We start from the raw sequence: 6382 nt of genomic DNA, 5'->3' as shown, positions 1-6382 counted from the left end.
ATGACAGAACTCACAAGGCCAAACAGTAAAAAACACAAAAACCAGCCTTAACGTTTCACGATATATAGTGATCCTTGTCTTTTTGCAGACTAAGGATTACTGGGATAACATTTGAACGAGGAAGATTTAATCCTAAAATCAAAGGCATTTTCAAAAAATGGCGGGAATACATCTCGCTTTATAGAAACCAGTGGGCCTCAAAAAAAAAAAAAAAATCAAAAATCCATGACCCCGACGTGATTCGAACACGCAGCCTTCTGATCTGGAGTCAGACGCGCTACCGTTGCGCCACGAGGTCCTGCTGGGCTGTCTTTCACGCAATTTCTTAGGACTCCGGTAACATGGCGTCTCTTCCGGGCACGCCTCACCTTGTCTTCCATTTTCTCCCGGCCCCTGCATCCAGTTTAGGTCGGACTGGAGACTGATTCTTTTAGTGCCAAAATTTTCCTCACAGCTATCCCTCTACCTAGGCTAGGATGGAACTAGCAGAGGCAAGAGAATGGGGTTCCCCTTTTAGTCGAGGCTCCAGGGTCAAAGAACACCGGCCCTTCCTCTTCTGCAAACGATTTCCGTTCTAACCTGCCCGGTTAGGGGCGGAGACTCGGCCCTCATCTTCCCCACCCCCTCCCCGTTCTGTAGGCTGAGTTCGTGACCTCCATTTGGAATTTGGCGGGGCGCTACTGCGCATGCGTAGGCCTTTGCCTGCTAGCGTCCACTGCCGGCTGGGAGCGAGCAGTGTGTTTTTAACGAACGTTTTCGTCCTTCTTAACCCTTCTGACAACAGTGTAAAGCGTTTACTCTCAGAGTTGGCTTTTACCTCACGGTGAGCATTAAGCTTAAAAGTTACTATTTTGAAAAGACGCACTTACAAAAAATATCCGCATGTTGTGTTTGTCAGCCATGCCGGGCAGTTGAATCACGCGGAAAATAGTAGTAGTGGACAAAAAATATCCGCATGTTGTGTTTGTCAGCCATGCCGGGCAGTTGAGTTACGCGGAAAATAGTAGTAGTGGTTGGTAAAAGCTGATATAGTCTCCCCGTCAGGGAATTGAACCCCGGTCTCCCGCGTGACAGGCGGGGATACTAACCACTATACTAACGAGGAGCTGTTCGTTGTCTTTCTCTCAAGTATTACTTCAAGGTAAAGAAAGATTTCCCCTCCTACCAGTCACCTGCAAGTGTGAAAATACTCAGCCTGTTGCTCCTCACATTATCCATTCTGGGCGCCTTGGACTCTTTTCCTCACTGAAGACAGTAAATGGTTTAGAGTAAATGAAACAAAATGCGCTTCCAGTTTTAGTGATGGTGAACTGTTGAACATAGTTTGCCAGGACTTTTCATGCTTTCCAGATGATTTAGGTTTCTGGCGGGAGATTTTTGTTTTAAGTGACCAAGAATACGTGAGGTGACGCAGAGTTTTTTTTTTTTAATTTTAATTTTATTAGAGTATGGTTGATTTGCAATGTTGTGTTAGGAAGCAAATTTTACCTTCACAAATTTATATATTTTTTCTTTAGTCAAAGTTCAAGGGTATCATGGTTGCCAGATGTCAGGGGCAGTCGGAGTTGCCCCACAGTCTAGTGCCTCTTCAAACTATCTGTAAGCTTTTCAGACACAGAAGGGCTCGCGCAGGCCAAATGAAATTTTATTAGCGGATTTTTCCTGTATTTAGGTCTTTTTCCTGAGGCGTCTACAGTTTACTCGGAAATGACAAACACTTAAATGGTTAAATAATAATACATTAAAACAATTCAAAACAAGGATGTGCCATTGATTAAACATAGGGTTAGGAAAGTACATTAATATAATAATTTATATTATCCTGAGCCTTTTCATAAACAGGATCAAGCCTGTTCCCAGGGGGACCAAGAGGGCCTCACTTACAAACTTCTAAGGTTAACTCTAAATAAGTGAATTTATAGAGTCACAAACTGACATGATTAAATGTTTTTATTATAGACCTTAAACTTAGTGTCTTAAGAAATCCATTACTTGTACTAGGAATTAGCATTTTTATAGATCATAGGTTACATGGTGTTTTCCATCTGATGAAAGTGATTTTGGATTTAAACGCAGACATTTAAAAAAATGGCAATTTCTTTTTTTTTAACATCTTTATTGGAGTATAATTGCTTTACAGTGGTGTGTTAGTTTCTGCTTTATAACAAAGTGAATCAGCTATACACATACATATATCCCCATATCTCCTCCCTGTTGCATCTCCCTCCCACCCTGCCTATCCCACCCCTCTAGGTGGTCACAAAGCACCGAGCTGATCTCCCTGTGCTATGCGGCTGCTTCCCACTAGCTATCTGTTTTACATTTGGTAGTGTATATATGTCCATGTCACTCTCTCACTTCATCCCAGCTTACCCTTCCCCCTCCCTGTGTCCTCAAGTCTATTCTCTAAGTCTGCATCTTTATTCCTGTCCTGCCCCTAGTTTCTTCATTGTTTATTTTTAGATTCCATATATATGTGTTAGCATACGGTATTTGTTTTTGTTTTTCTGACTTACTTCACTCTGTATGACAGTCTCCAGGTCCATACACCTCACTACAAATAACTCAGTTTCATTTCTTTTTATGGCTGAGTAATATTCCACTGTATATATGTGCCACATCTTCTTTATCCATTCATCTGTCGATGGACACTTACGTTGCTTCCATGTTCTGGCTATTGTAAATAGAGCTGCAATGAACATTGTGGTACCCGACTCTTTTTTTTTCTTTCCATGACTTTTTGAATTATGGTTTTCTCAGGGTATATGCCCAGTAGTGGGATTGCTGGGTGGTATGGTAGTTCTATTTTTAGTTTTTTAAGGAGCCTCCATACTGTTCTCCATAGTGGCTGTATCAATTTACATTCCCACCAACAGTGCAAGAGGGTTCTCTTTTCTCCACCCCCTCTCCAGCATTTATTGTTTGTAGATTTTTTGAGGATGGCCATTCTGACTGGTGTGAGGTGATAACCTCATTGTAGTTTTGATTTGCATTTCTCTCATGATTAGTGATGTTGAGCATCCTTTCATGTGTTTGTTGGCAATCTGTATATCTTTGGAGAAATGTCTATTTAGGTCTTCTGGCCATTTTTGGATTGGGTTGTTTGTTTTTTTGATATTGAGCTGCATGAGCTGCTTGTAAATTTTGGAGATTAATCCTTTGTCAGTTGCTTTGTTTGCAAATATTTTCTCCTATTCTGACGCTTGTCTTTTCATCTTGTTTATGGTTTCCTTTGCTGTGCAAAAGCTTTTAAGTTTCACTAGGTCCCATTTGTTTATTTTTGTTTTTATTTCCATTTCTCTAGGAGGTGGGTCAAAAAGGATCTTGCTGTGATCTATGTCATAGAGTGTTCTGCCTGTGTTTTCCTCTAAGAGTTCTGTAGTGTCTGGCCTTACATTTAGGTCTTTAATCCATCTTGAGTTTTAAAAAGTGGCAATTTCTGAGGCCTGTTTTGGCACTTTTTTTTTTTTTTTCACTCTTAAATACACCCAAAGCCTCAATAAAACTCAGTGTCCCTGGGCCTCCTTCTACTTCTGACCCTCCGCTAACTCTTGTAAAGTCCAAAGGGCCCTGCCATAACTATGCTGATGTCCTTTTCTGGGTAGGACTGAAGAGACTTGCCTGTGGTCTCTCAGTTGGAGAGGCTTCAGGGCACTGGGAAGCCTGGTCTCCTGAACTGTTTGCACAAGGCTCCACACTGTGGGAGAAGAGGCTTAATCTTTGTCTCTTCAGAATGGACACCATCCTCTCCACCTAAGCTCTGTACAGCTATGCCAGTGGCTATACATGTGTTGTTACTGCTCCTCTTTTATCCTCCCTAGGGATGGGAAGAAGCAGCCTGAGTCAGCAGAGATTATGCAGCAGGGAACACAACACCTGCTGTCCATCTTCCTAAAATGGAAGGAAAAGAGAGGGTAACTAACCTGAACAGGATAAAGGCAGCTCAGAGATTCCTCACTGTCAGCACTGGGAGAAAGTAAAGGTTAAAATCGGACTGGCAGTACAGAGGGCATAGAACTCTCTTTGGAGGTAAACAGCATGATGGCAATTGACGTTATTGGAAGTTTCAAATCTTGCTTTACCTAAGTAACTGTTTGTAGAGCTTATCACAGCTTGCAAAAGCATTCACATTCATTTTCTCTTCCCGACAGCCCTGGGAGGTTAACAGGGCAAGTGTTTTATCCCTATACAAGAATCTTGTGTAGTTATACAGGTAGGAAGTGGTGAGAGGCCAGGAATCACCCAAGCCTTGACTGCAAATCTTGTGCAATTTTCACCCTGCTGCACAGTTCCACATACATGTATATTAACAAAGAAATATGAGTTATGGAGAGAAAAAGTTTTCTCACTTTGTATGTGTCACACTTGTTCCTGTACTAATATTTATTAATCTCTAGTTACTTAGCAGACACTGTAGTTATTTATTCACTGTTGAACCTACAGTATGCGAGACATTGCTTTAGATGCATGAAGAGATTTCAGTTAACAAATTTTGTTCTTGTGGAGCTTATATCCTAACAGAAGGAGGACAGACCATAAACAATGATGATCATAGATAAATAAGTTAGATGGTGACAAGAGTGGAAATAGAAGAAAATAGCACGGTAAGTGGGTTTGGAGAATGGCAAGTTAAGTAAATAGAATGTGGTCAAAGTAGGCTTCATTTCTTTTTAAAACATTTTTTTAACTTATTTATTTTTGGCTGCATTGGGTCTTTGTTGCTGTGTGTGGGTTTTCTCTAGTTGTGGAGAGCAGGGGCTGCTCTTCGTTGTGGTGCACCTGCTTCAGTAGTTGTGGCTTATGGGCTCTAAAGCACAGGCTCAGTAGTTGTGGCACACGGGCTTAGTTGCTCTGCAGCATGTGGGATCTTCCCGGACTAGGGCTCGAACCTGTGTCCCCTGCATTGGCAGGCAGATTCATAACAACTACACCCCCAGGGAAGCCCTAGGCTTTATTTATTTATTTATTTAGTGCTACGCGGGCCTCTCACTGTAGTGGCCTCTCCTTTGCGGAGCACAGGCTCCGGACGCGCAGGCTCAACGGCCATGGCTCGCGGGCCCAGCCGCTCCGCAGCATGTGGGATCTTCCCAGACCGGGGCATGAACCCGTATGCTTTACGTCGGCAGGCGGACTCTCAACCACTGCGCCACCAGGGAAGCCCAAGAAGGTAACATTTGAACAGACTTGAGGGAAGTGAGAGGTGTAGTCGTATAACTATTTGGGAGGCCTGTGGGGCCTTAAAGTTCATTGTAGACTTTGGCTTTTATTCTGAGGGGAAATAGAGAGTTACTATAGGGCTTTGAAAAGAGAAATGACATGGTCTGGTTTATGTTTTAAAGGGCTCTGGCTCCTGGGTTGAGAATAGACTGTAGTGGACAAGAGCAGCAGCAGGGAGACCAAAGAGGTCTATTGCAGTAGTGATAGTGGTTGGGAATGTGAGGGGAGCTGATATATTTCGAAGGTAGAGCCAGTAGAATTTCCTGATAGAGTGACTGTGAGGTGTGAGAGCGAAAGAGGAATCAAAGATGCTTCCAAAATGTTTGGCCTGAGCAACTGGGAGGATAGAGTTGCCATCAACTGCAGTGGAGAAGAATAATGCTCGGAGCACTGCATGCATGTGGAGAGTCCACGTGAAGGGCACAGCTTGGGGGAGGCAGGGCGCCATTCCCATGGACGCTCTGTGGCCGGCACTCCTTGAACTGAGCAACGAAGCAGCTCTGCCTGCGGAGCAGTATTTTGGGGGATAAGAAGCATTTCAGTTTGGGATGTGTTAAGTCTGAGACATAGAGAAGGCAGATGAATGTAATAGTTGAGTATTCATTGTACAGGTCGTAGTACCGGCACAGTGCGGGGTGGCTGGAGATACAGTGATGAACAAAGACAGACCCTGACCTCAAGGAGCTTCCATTTCAGTGGAGGAGACACAGAATAGTAACAACAACAGCAACAATGTAAAATCACCACTGTGACAGTTACTAAGAAGAAGATGCAGAGGGAAGAGCTTTCTTGGTAGATGGAACTGCATGTGCAAAGATTATAGGCACTGAGGAAATGTGAGCAGAGGGGCTGAAAGAAGTCTGACGTGATCAGGGAGCGAGAGGAAGGTCACGGAAGACGAGGCTGAAAGGCCAACCGAGAGTGGGACAAAGTCTCGCAGGCTGTGTTAAGAACTTCGGCCTCTTATTCATTTCTATTTATTTATTTATTATTTTTAGGGTTTATTGAGATATAATTTACAAGCAGTACAATTCATTCTTTTTTAGGCATAGCATTCTATGACTTTTGACCATAATCAAAATCTTTCTACCACTTTCATCACAAAGTCCCCTTATGCCTCTTTGCAGTGAGTCCTCTGTCTCCAATCCCAGGCACCGCTGATGAG

General features: G+C 43.2%; 2 non-coding genes across 2 annotated transcripts; both read right to left on the bottom strand.

The window, feature by feature from the left end:
• Positions 1-226: 226 nt before the first annotated feature.
• TRNAW-CCA (transfer RNA tryptophan (anticodon CCA)) lies at positions 227-298 on the bottom strand. The gene has a single exon. It is a non-coding gene; the product is annotated as a tRNA-Trp (tRNA).
• Positions 299-1033: 735 nt separating this feature from the next.
• On the bottom strand, positions 1034-1105 carry TRNAD-GUC (transfer RNA aspartic acid (anticodon GUC)). Its single transcript has one exon. It is a non-coding gene; the product is annotated as a tRNA-Asp (tRNA).
• Between the last annotated feature and the right edge of the window lie 5277 nt (positions 1106-6382).

The sequence above is a fragment of the Kogia breviceps genome, chromosome 12, assembly GCF_026419965.1.
Source record: "Kogia breviceps isolate mKogBre1 chromosome 12, mKogBre1 haplotype 1, whole genome shotgun sequence".
NCBI classification, from domain to species: Eukaryota; Metazoa; Chordata; class Mammalia; order Artiodactyla; family Physeteridae; genus Kogia; species Kogia breviceps.
This window is presented reverse-complemented; position numbering and strand designations above follow the sequence as displayed.